Source organism: Vipera ursinii, assembly GCF_947247035.1.
Source record: "Vipera ursinii genome assembly, chromosome: 4".
Taxonomy (NCBI): Eukaryota; Metazoa; Chordata; class Lepidosauria; order Squamata; family Viperidae; genus Vipera; species Vipera ursinii.
Genome location: NC_139514.1, coordinates 20,621,973 through 20,642,349, shown reverse-complemented (window position 1 = coordinate 20,642,349; position 20,377 = coordinate 20,621,973). Strand labels below are relative to the sequence as shown.

Here is a 20,377-nt window from a genome sequence, read left to right as displayed (position 1 = left end):
TTAGTTTACCTTGAAGTGTTGACACAATGCAACCAAGCCCCAATTGTTTTAGTGGAAGAGATTGGATTGCATTTTTTTCCATAGAAAAAAGGGATTGCTATTGAATCTCATCTTAACATTCCTATGTGAACCTGAGCTTATTTCAGTCTTTATGTTTTCCATGGCTTCAACCCACAGACTGTATAAAAGCAAACACAGGTTTGCTTTTATACCCAGGTTGCTGGTATGAGAAATAGCTAATGGTAGGTTTGTCTTTGTTGGGTTCTACTTACAGGCCCATCTTCGAAGTGACTGGTTTTAATTCTCCTCCCATCTATCTCATCCTGTTCACTCAAAAAGTATTTCCCAAAACCTTGTCTTTGCCTTGAATAGCTCTCCATCAAATTGGGAAAGGAGATTAAGGTTCCAATATTGTTCATCACAATAGAGAACATTAAATTCCAACTTGGGCAAAGAATTAAGAAAAACTGTACCTCTCTAATTTGGTGTCTTACAATTAAGTTACTATACAATTCTCATAATTCCTAGCTAGCAGAATCATTGGGCACTGGAAAGCTGGAAAGCTGAAAAACTGTGCAAGTAAAGAGACAAAGTCATAAAGAAAGGCAGAGGGCAACAGCTCATACTTGCAAAAACTGGAAGGTGGTGTCAACTGGCAAGGAGTGAAATATATGGCTGGATTTGAAATAGCCTGAGTTGTCCTGTTAGATGACCTCAGCTGGGGTAAATATTGTGTGTATTCAGGAGACATTACACAAATAATGACAAAGCAGCAAAATATGGTCACCCCCTGTTGCCACTTCTTTAATGACCCTTCTCTCAAACACAAACTTTCCTAAGCCCATGTGACTAATGTGTGGGACCAGGAAACAATGTAGGGCAGACATGTCAAACACAAGGCCCGGGGGCCGGATCCGGCCCACGAAGTGGTTTCATGCGGCCCGCGAAGCCATCCTGGAAACAGTGAGGGAACGGCCCCCACTGCCTTGGCCCTGGCCCAGAGACCCTCCTTCTGCCAGAGACCCTCAGATCTGTCCCACTCCTGCCCAGGCCCCCATAGGCACCCTTGATGTGAACGATGTAGAGCTGGCCACGCCCACCCAGTAGGCCATACGCACTCTAGCCACGCCCACCCAGTAGGCCACGCCCATCCTGGCCATACCCACCCGGCCCCCTGAGGGCAACCCCAATGCTGATGCGGCCCTCAATGAAATTGAGTTTGACACCCCTGATGTAGGGCTAAGGGAATGCTGTCAGTTGCAGCAATGATGCCCAAGTCACCTCCAAAGCACTTTTGTCCTTGTCAGATCCAGTCCTGCACAGTTGTGCAAAACAGAACGAAAGAATTACGTCCCCGGATTTGAAAACAATAATTCCATTCATTAAGCCTAAAATTCAGGTGACCACACCACAGTGCTGGCCAATATTCAGCTTGTAATCCACTGAAATAATAAGATCAATTTCTTTTTATACCAAGCCGACTATTCTTCACCCTATACAGTATGCATTTTGATGTCCCAAGTGAAAAACATTGCATTGATCTAGATTAAATTTTATTTTGTTATTCTTAAACTGCTTTTCTAACCTACCACAATCATTTAGACTCTTTTTCCTGTCTTCTAAAATTAGTATGCCATCTAATTTATATAGTCTGCCCAAACTTATAATTTTAAACAGGATGAACAGCAGTATAAAATAGGGAGAGAAGAAAGAAAGAAAGGAAGGAAGGAAGGAAGGAAGGAAGGAAGGAAGGAAGGAAGGAAGGAAGGAAGGAAGGAAGAAAGAAAGAAAGAAAGAAAGAAAGAAAGAAAGAAAGAAAGAAAGAAAGAAAGAAAGAAAGAAAGAAAGAGGGAGGGAGGGAGATCAGATTTACTCTGATTTATTTATCCAAATGAAAGTACCCCTTTGTTACACTATTTTTAAAGAATCTATATGTTACCAAAAACACTGCGGAAAGAATATTGCCAAACACTGTAACAGAAAATTGTGGCTGACAAGATGAAAACAGTAAGAATACTCAAGTTGGAGGTTGACAGTAGTCATTGAAATTTCTTTCAGTGTGCTCATAAACCAGTCTCCCTATCCTGAGAGAGAGAGGGAAAGAGAGAAAGAGAATAGGAACAAATAAACAACTGAAAAATGGGCCAACCCTTGAGCATACTTCTGCAAAAGCAAATTTTCACCAATGGATAGTAAGCAACTTATCCATCATTGCAAATAAAAATACAGTATATTAAAATGATTTTTTTTAACAATTTGAATGTGATATTATGTAAACCTAAGCTCCAATAAACTCCACTGAATCCACGTTCTACATCTAAAGCATTTTAGGAGACTAAGTACTGTAGTTAAAGACATAAACACACCAATGACATAAATAGGAGCTATTTGAATATATCATGTATGGCAAGTATAGACTCTCTTTGGGGGGAAAAACAATGAGACAGAAATATAAATGAATAAACAAAATATAAAGCCATAGGACAACAAAGCATCAAAGTGTGCTTTTGGGGGGGGGGATGTCAGCAGATGCCACTAAATATAGATTTTCATCTCATTTGTATGTGTATATTAATTTTATTGAGATTATCATAATATAAAATACAAGTGAAAATAAAGATAGTAGGGAAGTGCAAAGTGCAAAGAAAGGGAATAGAAAGGTGTGGGATAATAGAGAAAAAAGAAAAGAAAGTATTGACTTCCATCTTTTTTCAGCACAGTAAAATACAAAATTGAATTACAGCCTCAACTTTACATTCTTAGTAAATATTAGCCATTTCTGTAATGTTTTCATGCTTCTGTTGCTCTGGGGAGAAGCCTTAGTCAATTCTGCTGTAATATAAATATCCAATTTTGATTAATCAAATAGATGTCACCAAATCTTTCCAAGGTAATCTGCTTACAGAATAAAGGACTATCCAATGGGTGTTTAGAGAAGATCAGATGTCTCAGCTTACATTAAAGTGCCAGGCAAAGCGGGGAGGGGGGGAAACCATGAAGAATTCAAAGGGAAGGGCCATGTGGCTTATGTGTAAAGCAACCCAGTCTGGAAAGAATCTGAAGGGGTGTGGTGGCCAAAGGGAGGGGGGGCAGGAAAATTCTATCTCCAGCATTTTTATAATTTTGCTCCAAGGCAAATTGTTTGTGAAAACGTCCCTTTTGATTTCATTATCCAAATAATTCCAGCTTGAATTGGAACTCAGCTATTAATCTGATAATGACATGGCTGAGACGAAGGTATTCTTTGCCGATTGATCTCAAGTGACTTACAAAGCTTTACTCTACTTCTCTGTCTGCATTCCATTTGAACTGGGAGTTTTGTCAGCATTTCACACACTCACTCGCACACAGCCCCCCTGAAATGTAAGTATTAAGATGATTACAATGTACCTGGAAATATCCTTTAATTTTAATTTTCTTCTATTTTATTTTTAGCTTCAAAGCTTTTCCAGGAATGAACACCTGCCTTTCGCAGCTTTAGAAGAAATTGTCAAGTACCAAAGATTCTTTGTTGCCCAAGTCCACTGAAAAAGGACATTAGGGGAACATGCAAGTCATGTTTTCACTCCTGATAAAAGTAAAGGGATACAGTATCTGTAAATTTGGGTCTGACTTTGTCACCCTTGCAATATTGAGATTATCCTAAGAAAAACATTCCTTTGATCAAACTCAGATCACTAGCATCATGTAGTCCCTTTTTTCCAGGGATTTAAATTTCCCCACCTAGCAAACATACATACCTGAAGATGGTGAATAGATAGGACAGGGCCATTTCAGTTATAGTGCCCCTTCTATATTGTGTGTCTTCTTGTCTTTCTCTATGTCAGTGGTTTTCAACCATGCCAACTTTATCTTCAACTCCCAGAATTCCCCAGCCAACATGGCTGACTGGGGAATCCTGGGAACTAAATTTCCACATATCTTAAAGTTGCCAATGTTGGGAAACACTGCTCTATATAGATGTTTTTGTCTTTATTACTCTTATTGATGTAACATTTTGGTTATTATTCACCACATAGGGCAAGAAGAAAGGATATAAAATATTTATGTTACTATCCTGTAATCGCTAATTTATTTTTGAGTAGCTATGCATAGTGTTCCACTTTTAAATACATAAAATAAAGCACTCTTTATTTAGCTTTTCAGCCAAGCTACATACTCAACATATTTGTGCAACTAGCTACTGTTGGACTGTTCCACTTCATTTAACCTTTGTTAAATTTCACTGCTTTCCATTTAGATTTGAAATAAAAAATATCCTTATTAAAATGGCGGATTGTGGAGACGTCTATTGTATAAGAAGTTCAGTGATATTGAAGACCATTCAACTTTTTACCCAGTCAGTTTTATCAATGATCTACCATTTGAATTATAAGTAACTATTACAAATTGTTTAAAAAATTAAAACAATGAAATGATTCATGTTAGAAAATAAAGCCAATATTCAGGTTCAGGCATTCTGAAAATCGTTAACAAGATAAAATTATTCTGCTTGTCAAATAAAGAATAAGAGATGCGATGAGCCACAACTCTTTTTTTTTAAGCCTAAGTCCTCTTGAGCAATGAGTTGGCATTGATTGACAGAACAATGTACTTGTCCATTTACTCCATGGTTTGACACACAAGTCCTGCAATTGATAGTGACGCTATAAATTTAAAGGGAGAGAAGAATATTATTCTACTAGAGGAAAAACATCAGACTAAATGTTATTTTGTATGCATTAAGTAGACTTATATGAGACATCCCACATTAGCAAAAGGCAGCATATTGGATGCAGTGATGATACATTATCTTATAATTTGGTATGCCAGCAGAATACAGAATGAAATTCTAATAGATTCAGTAGAACTGTTTTTCTTACCCTGGTACCACTTGGATGGATTCAATACTCAAGTCCTTAGCCAGCATGGTTTATTAGTCTTAGGGGATAACAAAGAAATGAAAACCCATAATTCAGCATTTTTTTCAGTATTTAATGTTGATATCACCCATAGATTTAATGAGGTCACCCAGAGCAATTGTTTTCCATCACATCATTATGTTCATCATATTCTAGAATACTGTCATTCTTTTAGTAGCTCCACATTCATCCTGACGTGTTCTCCCCAAATAATCTCAGGTCACAACAAAATTAATTTTAATTTCTCTGACTTCCATTATTGATCAGAATTAGCAACTTGATCATTGCTTCAAAATGGATTAGGGTTTTTCAGTTTTTGAGTTGTTTGATAATTTCTCATAGTTTATTAATAATCAGGATAAAGCTTTAATTTAACTGACTCTAACTATAAACAGCTTTGAATTCTCTTAGCAAATAAATGGCCTAGGAATGAAATGTCATAAATTATAATCCCACAAGAATCAGTATTTTCAAAGAAGTTCTGTATTCTCATTTTAAACTCACACTTTGCTGCAGTAGGAGAAATCTTGAGGAACTAAATGAATTGAAGAAAAATGGAGAAAAAATATGAAAGAGACCATGTAAAAGAACAATTTTGACAACAAAAAGGACAGCTGGCCCCAGGAAGTAAAGTGAATACATTTCTCTGGGTATCGGAGTATCAGTCTCTCTGGTGAATATGGATGGCAGTGAAGGGTGGACCAACAAGGAAAATTGATCAATGAACCAAGGATACGTTTTTGCTTTTATTATTTAGCTTCCTTCACCCCCTTCTCTTTCCCCATGTTCAGCACCAGATGCATCAGGCCACACTGTGTATCTCAGTCTCAGAACCAGGACACGGAGAGGACCCCATGGGACTATCACGCATCTTTCATCTGCCTGGTGGTGTCATACATAAATCATGACTCTCCAATACATCCACTATTTCACATTACACAATCTCTGTCTCCAACGCACTTATTTTTGAAATCATTTGCCCTCAGAGGGTTTAAGAACCAATAATTCCCTCCTTTACAATATACTGTTAAATGTCTTAGATAAATAAATTCACCAGTTAGAAAATAACTAATTCCCTCTATATATGCTTGATCCCAATGTCCATGGGCATATAAGTATGTTTATACATTAACATACATAGACACAATACTGCTTGTCTGATGATGTTTAATATAGAGGTGCATATTCAAAATGCATACATGTGCAGAAGAGTGAAATATATTGTGATTAAAATATGTAAATAATTATCATATATCTATTTTAGGATTGGACTTTTATCAACCTGTCCTATAACTAGACAGCAATAGTGCATCATACACAAGTGATCTGTACTTATCAATAATGTTCAGGGGAATTATATCTAACATCTAACACTCCAGAGAAGTAACTCGCAAGGGTGAAATATATGGAATAAATAAGCAACAAGTGAGCTAAAAAAACTGAAACAGAATGACGTATTCTCATAGAGCTGTAATTATATGAAAAGAGAAAATCTGATATTAGATGTAGTATATATTGAAGTATCATACAATAGACCAATTGACCAAGGAGTAAATGTGGAAAAATATGTTTTTACTGCCCTGTTTGGAAGCATAAAACAATACTTTCAAGATAACTCCAGAAGACAAAACATTCCACTGTACAGTTCAAGAAAAACTTTTCCAAAATGCTACAAAAAATCCTCTTGGTATTATGTTTTACTTTCATACTATACTGTGGAAATATACTATACAAGGTATATTTCCATAGTATAGTATAGAAATCTCGTTGCATTAAAGTATATTTTCAATCCGACAATGTTTATAAAAAAAGAAATAGCATTTCTTAGTCTGAAAAGATGCTACCAAACTCCTTGTGATTTCTGATTACCATTAACCAGGGGTAGGCAACCTTGGCTCTTTTATTACTTGTTGACTTCAACTGCCAAAAGCTAACACGGTTCTTTCGCGCAATATTATAACATGAAGATTTTCAGACCGCTATATTTATTTATGTATTTGCTATCCTAATGTGCCTCACATATTTTCATCCTTAGGGTGCTCAACATTTTCTTTCCAAGAGTTAGCCCCAGAAAAGGCATTTCTTGATCTGTTAGGCAAGGGAAAAAGCAGTTGTAATGCCAACTTGACAATCATAGACTTATTTGTAGCTGGGAGAGAATGTAGGATTTGCAGATCCTTCTTAAGCAGAAAAATAGTTTTGAATCTTAAAATAAAGGCCAAGAAAGTTTAACTGAAAGGAACAGTAAGGAGCATTAAATTTCAAATGGATTTAAACCAAGATTATATAAGACATCTTAGCGTAACACATATGCTAAAGATTGTGCAAAATTAGCACAACAATTACATTTATTGCGCTGAATATACTATAAAAGCAAACAGCATTTTTTAAACTTTTAAAATACGGAACAGTTGCCCAAATAAGCAAAATAAAAAAGAATGAGGCTTAGCAACACAAATATAACTCACCAGAGTTGAAATGGGGGTTGGTGGGTTTAGGTTTGGGTTTGGGTTCGATCTTGTCACAAGGAGGAGATGGGAACATTTGGACATGAAATCACTTCCTCCTTTGTGAGTATTGTTTTCTAATTAGCTTCCACTCATCTCTTTGAAGCATCATAAATGTTAAATCATCCACAAATATACTGCTCAAAAAAATAAAGGGAACACAAAATAAGACATCCTACTATTAAATACAGTACACTGTGTTGTTTAAGTGTTCCCTTTATTTTTTTGAGCAGTATATAAAGATTCTTTCTCAAAGCATAATTTGCTTGTGATCCTCTTGTCATCTCTCAAGGAAAAGTATTTTACAACCAGCCAGAAGCAATTAAATGACACACTGAAACACACACACACTCTCTTCCCCCCCTCCCCCCCTCTCTGTCTCGTAGATTTTGCACATAAAGGCTCTTGGGGAAGAAAACAATGGTTCCAATCTAGATTGGACTATCAGTGTAGGTGCGTAATTTTGTATATGTGTGTCTTTGTGTTTATGTGTCTATGTGTGTCTATGTACATCTTCCAGTCATTCAGTTGGCTTCACACCTAAGGCTAGACTAGAATTTACTGTCTGCCTACATATCATTCCCAGGCAGAAATGTCCATTCCTCACAGACAAATGAAACATTTATTTATTTATTTATTTTAATTCCATTTATATCCCACCCTTCTCCGAAGACTCAGGGCGGCTTACAAGCTTAGCAGTAGCCTTCATTCTATGTATATGCCTGCTTATTAGGGCTTTCACACACACCCCAAGCGGCATTATAACAAAGTCAGCTTATTGCCCCCAACAATCTGGGTCCTCATTTTACCTACCTCGGAAGGATGGAAGGCTGAGTCAACCTTGAGCCTGGTGGGATGTGAACCTGCACTAATTGCAGGCAGCTGGTGTTACTTAAGGAGGCATTAGCCCACTGCTCCACCAACATAGGTTGAAGGGAAATTTCCCTTATCCATAAGCAGTTGGTAGAGACCATCTTCTATTCTCAGCAAATTTGAGCCATGCTCAAATAGCAATAGCAATAGCACTTAGACTTATATACCACTTCATTATGCTTTACAGCAGTTTACAAAGTCAGCATATTGCCCCCAACAATCTGGGGCCTCATTTTACTGACCTCAGAAGGATGGAAGGCTGAGTCAACCTTGAGCCGGTCAGGATCAAACTGCTGGCAGTCAGCAGAATTAGTCTGCAATTCTGCATTCTCACCACTCCGCCACCATGGCTCTGCCCAGATGCAAAACTAATGTCAAAAATAAGGAAAGGCCAAGAGCAAATCTTTATTTATGTTCCTCGGCTGTCAAACAGACACACACACACACACACACACTTTATATATCTGAGTAACCCAGTCAAAAATATGACATGAACTGAAGTTCAGTAACAAATTGCTTAATGAAAAGTGATTGATGTCATTTGACATACATTCAAGAATTCATGAAGAATTTATATATGAAACTCTTGATTTTATGACAAAAACGTATTACTCATAAAAAAATCCAGCTTCCAGTAAGGAAACTGGAAGTCAGTCAAAACAGCACCAGTTTTTAAAAAGAGATAAGGAGAGACTACAGTCTCTCAGCCAAATTTATGTACAATCCAAAGACAGAAATGTAGTCTTACTGAGTTGGGAAGGGTTTTCTAGGATGATGCAGCCAGCCCCTTTGCCAGCATAGGAAATAAAATTAAAATAAACCAGACAATAGGCTTTCTAGCCTCTGCTGGAATGCATCTGGTAAAAGGGCAGATTGTTTCCAATATAAAATTGCTCTTTGCTGTTAAGATTTTTTTTCTATCATTAAATTGGAATTTGCTTTTCTGTGATCTGTTTTGCTGAGTCACGGGAGAACAGGTCATGTCTCAAAGGTGCTTTTTCAAAAGGCAACTGGACTGTTTTTTTTTTCTTGAGGAAGAATTAAAAACAATCCAGTTGCCTTTTGAAAAAGCACCTTTGGGACAACTATGACCTGGATGATAGAGAATCTCCACAGACAATCAGGTTGTGACATTCTTTTGTGTGGTATTCTTATAAGCATTTGAAAAGTGCTATTCCTACGGGTTTGTTAATCCTCCAAGGTAGACCAGACTAGGAAACCTGGTTCATATAGACTTTTATTATAAATACTATTGTTAAATAGTGGGTTCTTTGGCGCAGGAATGAAGACGCGAAGCTGAGTACAAGGTAACTCATAGTTTATTTCATGCAGAAACTGTACTGGGGAAAAGGCTGCAACTAGCCGCAATATATATTCTAGCCCCCAGGAGGCAGCCAATAGGTTTGAATCAACCATTGCCGCCTGGAGCTAGCCAATTGCAGCACAGGAGACTTGTAGTCTGGGTTGCTGGAGAGCCGTTAGCTGCTCCAGCAACCCACGTGGTATTCTTTAAGAGCCCAGTACATAACAACTATTACTTGTTATAATAAGTACTAAGTATTATAAGTTCTGTTACTATAACAGAATCTTACAACTCTGAATGTGTTCCCCCCATTTCTCCCTTTATGTTTGTGAGATCTAGGAAGGGTTTTGTTTGAGATGCTTTCTTGGGTTACAGATCTTGCCTGGAATCAAATTTCTTTTATCTGACTATTGTCTTGGTTGCTGTCTTTCCTCTTGTTCTACATTGTTATTCCTTTTAATAATAATAATAATAATAATAATAATAATAAGTTGGAAGGAACCTTGGAGGTCATCTAGTCCAACCCCCTGCTCAGGCAGGAAACCCTATACCATTTCAGGCAAATGGCTGTCCAGTCTCTTCTTAAAAACCTCCAGTGTTGGAGCATTCACCACCTCTGGAGGCAGGTTGTTCCACTGGTTAATTGTTCTAACTGTCAGGAAGTTTCTTTTGCCCATTACTGTACAAATTCTCAGTTCCTCCTCTTCCATTTTCCTCTTCCAAGACTAAACATTCCCATTCCTTCTTTATAGGAGGCAAGTATGATGAGCGGGATAGAAATTTGATAAATAAAGTAAAATGTTCTAATACACTAATTATCTTCATTGACATACTCTGAATCTGTTCCCGTTCTTCAACTATGAATGCAGTACTTGGGGTGGGATCTGACCAAAGCAGAAGAAAGTGGAATGAGTACTTCTTGTCTGTTTAAAAATCAGACTTTTGTTTATGCAGCTAAAAATTTATTTACCTTTTTTTGCAGCCACATCACTGCACTGACTCATGCTGTTTGTAATCATCTACTGTTCCAACCTCTTTATCGCAAGTACTTTTATCAAGCCAGGAGAGTCCTCCATCCTGCACCTGTGCATTTCATTGTGAAATAAAGAACATATTACACCTTTGGAACAACATGTACAGTTCCTAGGTAGAATTAACCTATCATTAGTCAGAATAGTATTAACATCACTTATTTATTTATTTATTTATTATTTAAACTTGTATACCGCCCTATTCCCGTAGGACTCGGGGCGGTTTACAGGGGAAAATTAAAAATACATACATACAAAGTTAAAATCGATTAAAACTAAAATTAAATTAAGTCCCTGAATTTAAACTAAAACTCCATTAATAAATAATTAAAACCCCTCAGTCTGGGCCAGACAGCTCAAAAAGCCAAGTTTTCAAATCCCTGCGAAATGAGCGAAGGTCGGGGGCAGTCCTAAGCTCCGTGGGAAGATGGTTCCAAAGGGCCGGCGCGCCCACAGTGAACGCCCTTCCCCTGGGGATAACCCGCCGGCATCCCTTGACCGGCGGTACCCTAAGAAGGCCCTCCCTGTGGGAGCGCACGGGACGATGGGAAGTTGATGCCGGCAGCAGGTGTTCCCTTAGATAATCCGGACCCAAGCCATTGAGAGCTTTATAGGTCATTACCAGCACTTCATGTCAAAAAAGAAAAAAACCTCTCCCTTCTCACCTTCTTTATCCCCTTCCTCTTGGAATTAAAGAAACTAATCATATCACCTAAAAACTTTCATTTCCTTGCTTTTCCTGTTTGAATAACATCTGAACCTTATTAAAACACATGTCAAGTGTTTGAGTTAGGATTGGAGAAAAAATATTTGTCTATTTTTCAATGTGAAATGAGGTTCTCTATGATTTTCTCCTGTATGAATGGGAATCCCACATGGTACAGTTAAATTGTGGTTTGACCTCTGACTCCTTTCAAGCCTGTAAAAAGAACTGCTAAATGCTTCTTTTACTTAGTTAAACTCTCAGAAGCCCCCCCAAATATTGTGATCACTGGTGATGGGAGCTGCTGTTACACTTACTGTTGCAATCTTTCTATCATTTGATAAGAAGAAGATGGATTATTTTTCTTCTTGCTAGCTTACATATTGGCTTACTTGTTTATATGATTTGTGGGTCACAGTCAGGATCTTATAGAACCACGACAAGTATTTATTCAAGGAAATCCACACAATTTGTGGCTTATGTGAATGCAAACTCCAAGCTTCATTTGAGATGTATAGATTTATTTAATTTTATTATTGTAACCATAGATCATGAAAGGCAATGAATTCTCAAAAGAACTTTGGGCATGCAATTCCAGTGGTAACTTAGTTATGGCAATCTTCTCTGAAAGCAAGCTTAGCTATCACTCTAGATTCTCTTCTTCAATACGAAGCCCTGGGGAAGAAGTGACTCTGTTCTAGGGTATTGTTTCTGTATGGCAGATTTGCACAAATTTTTGAATTTGTAAGAGGCTATACTTCTATATATGAAAATAAGACTACAGCCCAGATTCATTCTTGGAAATAAAGATGCTACTGGAGAATTTAATGACTTGCTTGAAGCAAACCACTTTTCATTTTGTATGATAAAATCATGTGGAGCAGGAAGTGCCATGGCCACTAAGGGGAATGTCCAACATAGTTCTGGATGTCTGTGGTATCCTGACATGTATTATTAAAACTAATTTTCCATGCATGCATGTTTTCTGCTACATCTAATTTTTTTCTTTAAAATCAGGGGAGGGGAATTATATTTTTGTGTGATAAGGTACTGTATGGATCCAACTCAGTGGTATCTCAGCTAGAGTCTGATGAAATCATCTTCTCTAAAAACACTTATTCGTTTCTTTATTTCAATATTAGTCCATTTTTCTTTAAAGGTAATTCCAATATGTTCCTTTGCAAATCCTGAAAGCTTTTCTCTTGTTGAATCAAAATCTTCTTCCTGTATTATCGCTTTGATGTTTGTATCTGGTGTTTTGTTTTGTTTTGTTTTTCATTAAAAATTGTAACAATTGACTGAAGATGACTTAGAAAATATAATAATGTATGGATTTGGATTTTTGATTTCGCTTGAAATAAATTTAACTGAATATTAGAAATTCCACAGAAAATTATGATTACAATTATGCTACATTTGTCTTGAGGCTGCTTTCATTGTTGCTTTTCTATTGCAATACCTACAGGACAAAGATAGACCTGTGAGATTCCTAAGTATATATATTTAACCAACAGATGGCTTTAGCATACATTGCATATACAGAATAAATGTCATCTGAAACCCAGAATGCATTCTCTTTGCATGACAAGGCTCCCACGGATCGTTCTGCTAAAAGCAGCAGAGAACATAATACTGCATAAATATTTTATGATTACCATTGAAATGGTAAAATCAATGCAGATGTTCTTCTCATGTAATAAAATGTAATCCTCAATTACGCTTCATTGGATTCTGCTTGGTTTTAACTCATATTGTCAAAACATGGGCCATTGTGTCTCATAGGTAAACTTCTTACAGCAGGAAGCACTTGAATCCAGTTTCATGAAAATTATTGCATAAATCACGACAGTCACTACAAAGGATCAGAATTATAATCAGAGTTGCCCAAAGCAGGTCATCCTGGACATTCAGAAATTCCTGTATAAGCACAAGTTTTGGCATTATCTGCTTCTTGGTTTTTTATGTTTTACTTATTATCCTATTATGATGATTTGTTGCATAGTCAGCCAGATGTTCAGATTGTATTTGGCACTTTTGTCTGCCTATCAAGTCCTTCCCAGAGACCTGCAATATGCAGATGTGAATGTTTAATGGTGTTACAGATCTTGTTACAGGATGTAAGCTGTTCCAAGTAAAGCTGCCTTTTGCAATTGACTGATGATGAATTTGTCAATGCCGATAGTTTTTAAGTGGTGCTCCAATTGTTTTGGGATTGCACCCAAGGTACCTATTACTATTGGTACCAGCCTTGCTTGCCTTTGCCATATTTGTTTTATTTATATTTTTAGGACTTTGTGTTTTGTCAAATATCCTCTTCTTATTAGACCATTATTCTTTTGTTTTCAAATATTACTTTTTTACATTTAATTAATATTAACATTTGTTGTAGAGACTTCCATAAAAGAAATGGTGAACTGAAATGGTGAACTCTGGACAAGGACTTGAGATTGCCCACAAGTGCTCCATACAGTTTGCTTCTTTTGAAAAGGCACAAGTTAATAGTGCCTGGCAGGTTTAGAAGGAATAGCCATCTTGCTCAAACCAAGCACCTTTAAAACAATAATAGGTTTTCATGCTTCCATTTCTAATCACTTTGAAAATTGCTTATTAACTGTTTTTCAGCTGTTGGGTGAGTTTCTGTCAATCATTAGTGAAAGAAAATTTAAATACAAGTAGAAGGCTCAAAAAAAGTAATAAATAGTTCTGTGATTCTGGAAAATTACAAATGGAGTAAAGATCCAGATGGATTTGAAATAAGATTTTTGAATTAATTATAAAAATCCTTTCCTGTGGGACAATTTTTTGTTTTGATTTCTTAAAAAGCATCATAGGATGGGACTTTGAAGGTTGGACATTAGAGGGAACTAGAAGGAACTAAAGATTAATACAAAGTGGAACAAAGTGGAACAAACTATGTTAATATTGTAGGATACCTTTGACTGAGAAGTTAATTTTAAGAGAGTTTGCTTCTATAGATAGTGTTTAGAAAAAAATTATGGAGTAGGAATCCATTTTACTAGACAAGACTGAGACTGATCTGAAATTGGTTTTTAAAATGACAGGCTACAAGCATGATGTGGAAAAATATCCTACACTGGCCACACACACAAAAAAACCCAGGCTAATGTCTTAATAATTAGGAAGGATTTTTAAAGTGATCTGTATAATTTTCCTCTATTGGATTTACAAAAGAGGCATGTTAAAGCGTTGTAGAATTTTGTGACAAGGAGCAAAGAAAAAATAAAAGTTCTATGACATTATTTGAGGAATTAAAGATATTTTAAAGATTGTTAAAATCATGTTAAAATAGTGTTGGTTTATTTGATCAAGGTTAAAATCAATATGTTATCTCTGGTAACCCTTAATGGACTAAAATGACAAGGTTTTGTTTATGGATAAGAGATAGTAGGTGGAAAACAGAGATCATTTGTTGTATTTTAAGAGAAGATAACAAATTATTAAAACTATTTATATTTGTTGTGATAAAAGGGAAAATCATTTCTTTATATTATTTTCTTTTTCTTTACTATATTCTTATTTCTTTCTTTGCTAGTTATTCTATTTTCTTTTTTCTAACCCTTCCATTTTTTATTTTGTTTCTATTAGTCTCTTATCTCTCTATGTGTAACTTTTAATACAAAATTAAAAATAAATTTAATTTTAAAAATCATGTTATAGTACTTTTGAAGGCACGGGAACAGCGCAATGCAAAAGGGAGATAAACATGCTCTTGTTCAGCTCTTGTCCATGATTGTTCACTGTACAGTCTATATCATCTAAAGTTAGTACCATTAAAAAGCCTAACAATACACAAGACTGCCTAAAATTACAAGGGGGAAAGAAAGAATGGTCCCAGAGCTGCTATTTTTTCTAATAGCAGCTCCCCATCAAGCAGCATTTAACACAACTTTGAATATGAAGGAATTCCTAAGGCAATGTCTAGACAGTTTGTTGGGTGAGTCTCAAGTGCCAGTATTATCTAGGAGAGGGAAAAAGGTTTTTCTTGGCCATTCTTTCTCACCGTTTACCACTTTATGATGTTAAACATTCACTAGCTGGAACTGCCTATGCCTCCTTACAGAGACATCAGTGGCCCAACGCTAAAAGAAACCTCCTCAATCTAGGTAGGGTAAGGTGAAGAGAAGCCCATATTTCTAAGTGTATGTGGAACACGTTTGCTAGAAAAGAGGGAAGGGGAGAGACAAGAATCCTTGACACTTTCCAAAATGAGTCATTCCCCATCACCACCACTCCCAGAAGAGATGAATGCAGCTGGGACTTCATTCTTGCTAATGGTGCCTTGCCATGGATCTGCTGACAGTTGACAGACTCAGATCCACTCTTGGCAGATATCTGCTATTGTGGCTGAAATGAGATGAGATGAGAATGAGATGAGATGAGATGAGATGAGATGAGATGAGATGAGATGAGATGAGATGAGATGAGAAACACTTCTCCCTGACCTGACAAATGACAGAGACCACTTTGTATAATCTGTCAGACCAAAAATAACTATAGGTAGTCCTCAATTTTCAACAGTTCATTTACAACAGCACTGAAAAAAGTGACTTATGACTGTTTTTCACACTTACAACTGTTGCAGCATCCCCATGGTCAGGTGATCAAAATTCAGACACTAGGCAACTGACTCATGTTTATGACCGTTGCTGTGTCCCAAGGTCATGTGATCACCTTTTTAGGCCTTCTGACAATCTGGGACACCAGATTCTCTTGACAACTGTGTCACTAATTTAACAACTGAAGTGATTCACTTAACAACTGTGGCAAGAAAGGTCGTAAAATGGGGCAAAAGTCCCTTAATAAATGTCTCACTTAACAACAGAATTTTGGGCTCAATTGCGGTTGTAAATCGAGGACTACCTGTATTTCTGTCTATAAACAAAGCCCCTAATACTGTCCTTGCTAAAAAAATATATTGTTCACCATTAACAAAGTCGCGGTGAAATTGAGTGGAAACAACCAAGATCCGTATGTAATTGACAAAGGCAGACCTGATAAGGAAATTGCAATAAGTAATTGGATGATAAGTGCCTAGCCCTATCAATGTTTCTTCTCTTACTAACAAGAAGAATGGTTGCTTCCAGCTGGTTACGTGTTTCTTAATAAGAAAATGGTTCTCTACACAATTGAGCTGAACCAATTTTCCCTATACAGGTAGTCTTTGACTTACAATCACAATTGAGTGCAAAATTTCTGTTGCTAATTGAGACAGTTCTTAAATAAGTTTCGTTCCATTTTATAACCTTTCTTGCCACAGTTGTTAAGTGAATCTGGCTTCCCCATTGACTTTGCCTGACAAAAGTTCGCAAAAGCGGATCACATGACCCCAGGGCCCTGCATCCATCATAAACATGAGGCAGTTGCCAAGCACCTGAATTTTGATCACAAGACCATGGGGATGGTATAACGGTCATAAGTGTGAGCAATGGTCATAAGTCCCTTTTTTCAGTAATGTTGTAAGTTTGGTCACTAAATGAACTGTTGTAAGTATGAATTGTATCTGTATTGTCCCAAGACCCTAACAGCAAATCAAAATCCAAAAGACCTTCTTGTATTTGTCTCTGCTCCTCTTCCTTTATAAACTAGAACCGATGATTGTTTTTTCAATAAAGTGTGATCTTCTCAGAGTGGCTCTCCATATTTCACATCCATAAAAAATCTTTTTGTGTCTTTCTATGACCATACTGATTATCTTTCAACTTGGGGGGAATAGGAAAAGAGGGAGGTGCATTTAAATCTCATGCACTCTTTTGACAGCACTTGATTGTTCCAACCCCTGATATATTTTTTTTCTGGAAAGCCAAATAATTAAACTAGAGAGACTATATAGTCACAAGCCATGGTGATGTAGCTCTTCAGGTGTAGATGATCGAAGAAGGGGTAGCAAGTCACAACCACATCTTTTCATTTGTCTACTAAACAAATAAAAATAGTGTCATTTCAGATGGAAGAGCAGTGTTTTGCAGCATCAATAGTTGTATTCTTTAAAACTTAAAGCCAAAAATTGGACGTGGGGAAAATGGAGTAGGATAACACATGTACCTATTTCAATGTTGAGGTTAGAGAAAGATCAGTAGCATACAGTCACCAGCTTTAAGAACAAGGTTAGGGATCCTGATGGCTATAGATTAACGCTGGTATCCAAGAAAAAAAACCAAGATCATGACATCCAATCCTCTCAATTCCTGGCAAATAGATGGGGAAGAAATGGAGGTAGTGACAGATTTTATTTTCCTGGGCTCCAAGATCACCGCAGATGGGGACTGCAGCCAAGAAATTAAAAGACGCTTGCTCCTGGGGAGGAAAGCCATGGCAAATCTAGACAGCACACTAAAAAGCAGAGACATCACCCTGCCAATATAGTCAAGGCTATGGTCTTCCCAGTTGCAATGTATTGCTGTGAAAGTTGGACCATAAGAAAGGCTGAGCGCCAAAGAATTGAAGCCTTTGAACTATGGTGCTGGAGAAGACTCCTGCGAGTCCCTTGGACTGCAAGGCAATCAAACTTGTCAGTCCTAGAGGAAATCAACCCTGACTGCTCTTTGGAAGGCCAGATCCTGAAGTTGAAACTCAAATACTTTGGCCACCTAATGAGAAAGAAGGACTCACTGGAGAAGAGCCTAATGCTGGGAAAGGTTGAGGGTAAGAGAAGAAGGGGACGACAGAAAATGAGGTGGCTGGATGGAGTCACTGAAGCAGTAGGCATGAGCTTAAATGGACTTCAGAAGATGGTAGAGGACAGGAAGGCCTGGAGGAACATTGTCCATGGGGTCATGATGGGTTGGACACGACTTCACAACTAACAACAATCCAAGACACCCAGCTCTCCATCAGTTATTTAATAATTCAAGAAAGAGGCGGAATCATAAAGATTTATATCACTATTACATCTAACATGGAGGTGCACCATAATAGTGTGGATTCTGAAGCTGGCAGTGTTCCTCCAAAATAACATGGGTTACTTCCAAGTCTTTTAGTTATTCCCCTGCATCAGGGGATCAGAATTCTCCAGTTAGACCTTATTAGGTGAAAAGATGTGCTATATTGTCAACACACAGCATCTCTTTTTGCTGATGAACAGAGTGGGGTGTGGAATCAAAATCATTATATAGAACACAGGGTATCAATTTATTCATTGGCTCATGTACTGTGATTCTTATTATGACTGTATGTGCAATTGGTAACAATAATATAAACATGCCCTTTACTACTGGCACGTAAGTATGTAGGAAGCAGAATCAATTTTTCAATTTTGGCATTTTAAAAGTTTTCATTACATTCTTCCATGGAACATTCCATTCTTTTTCTTTTATTTTTGACGATTAAGTTCTGCTTTTATGTTTTCTCTGATGATTAATGGTCTTATCATGCAGTCATTTTTATCTCTTAAAAACACAATTTCTTTCAGGATGAAATGTTAAAAACTGGATGCTACCAGGAACCTGTTGTTTTGCTGCCTGTTCTCTGATAAAAACTAATCAGATTTTACCCATATTTGTTGATTCTTTGAATAGAGATCTGAACTGTAGTGACATTGGTGTTGCTCCTTCTAAGAAAACCCATACTTCTTCTGGGTTGATTGATTGGCTGATTGTTTTTATGGCACATTTGCTAAATTCTTAAATGCTTTTGTTTACTGTTTAGTTGCAACTTACTGGAGCTCCCTAAGCCTTACTATAGAACGTCAGATGCCATATCATGATGCCCTCCTTGTGTATTCTATTGAATGTGTGAAGAGCTTCAAACTACGCATCTTTTCTTTTAAAAGGCTAAAGTTGACCAACATATTGTCTTATTTAATGGAATTTAACCATGAAGTGTCCACCACACCTGGAATTCAAGCATTATCTTGGCAGGAATTGTTTGTTGTTGTTGTTAGTTGCGAAGTCGTGTCCAACCCATCACGACCCCATGGACAACATTCCTCTAGACCTTCCTGTCCTCTACCATCTTCTGGAGTCCATTTAGGCTCACGCCTACTGCTTCAATGACTCCATCCAGCCACCTTATTCTCTGTCGTCCCCTTCTTCTCTTGCCCTCAATCTTTCCCAGCATTAGGCTCTTCTCCAGTGAGTCCTTCCTTCTCATTAGGTGGCCAAAATATTTGAGTTTCAACTTCAGGATCTGGCCTTCTAAAGAGCAGTCAGGGTTGATTTCCTCTAGGACTGACTGACCGGTTTGATCACCTTGCAGTCCAAGGGACTTGCAGGAGTCTTCTCCAGCACCATAGTTCAAAGGCTTCAGTTCTTTGGTGCTCAGCCTTTCTTATGGTCCAACTTTCACAGCCATACATTGCAACTGGAAAGACCATAGCCTTGACTATACACACTTTTGTTGGCAGGGTGATGTCTCTGCTTTTTAGTGTGCTGTCTACATTTGCCATGGCTTTCCTCTACAGAAGCAAGCGTCTTTTAATTTCTTGGCTGCAGTCCCCATCTGCGGTGAACTTGGAGCCCAGGAAAATAAAATCTGTCACTACCTCCATTTATTCCCCATCTATTTGCCAGGAATTGAGAGGGCCAGATGCCATGATCTTGGTTTTCTTAATGTTTAGTTTCAACCCAAGTTTTGCACTCTCCTTCTTCACTCGCAACAAGAGCTCTTTAGTTCCTCTTCACTTTCTGCCATTAGCGTGGTATCATCTGCATATCTTAGGTTGTTGATATTTCTCCCGGCAATCTTAATTCCAACTTTTGATCCATCTAGCCCTGCCTTTCTGCATACAGCCTTGCCGGACTCCTTTCCCAATTTTGAACCAATCAGTAATTCCGTGTCCAGTTCTCACTGTTGCTTCTTGACCCACATTGAAGTGGCTGGAACAGACCACTCAAGACAGCTGGTAACTTCAACAGGTTTATTAAGACAGAGCAACACTAACAGGAGCCTTTCGGCTTTTTATAGTCTGGCGTCGGTCGTCTGGTCCAATCGCCGGCCGGTCTTTTTCCCGCTTTGCTTCTGCTCCAATCAGCTTCGCGGAACGCCTGACAGCTCGGCTCCTCGTGCTGGCGGCATGTGTTGCTTTGACAGCTGAAAGCTGT

General features: G+C 37.6%; 2 long non-coding RNA genes across 2 annotated transcripts in view; both read right to left on the bottom strand.

The window, feature by feature from the left end:
- Positions 1-2,390: 2,390 nt before the first annotated feature.
- LOC310639730 lies at positions 2,391-5,753 on the bottom strand. The gene is made up of 3 exons (XR_014492389.1): positions 4,863-5,753; positions 3,271-3,356; positions 2,391-2,829 (listed from the first exon to the last, which is right to left on the bottom strand). It is a non-coding gene; the product is annotated as an uncharacterized lncRNA (long non-coding RNA).
- A 2,366-nt stretch (positions 5,754-8,119) lies between these two features.
- LOC310639746 overlaps positions 8,120-20,377 on the bottom strand; it is a 32,166-nt gene continuing 19,908 nt past the window's right edge. The window contains exons 2-4 of the long non-coding RNA XR_014492394.1: positions 10,555-10,667; positions 8,520-8,649; positions 8,120-8,217 (exon numbers count right to left, since the gene is read on the bottom strand). This is a non-coding gene — a long non-coding RNA (uncharacterized lncRNA). The remainder of the gene's footprint in view (positions 8,218-8,519; positions 8,650-10,554; positions 10,668-20,377) is intronic.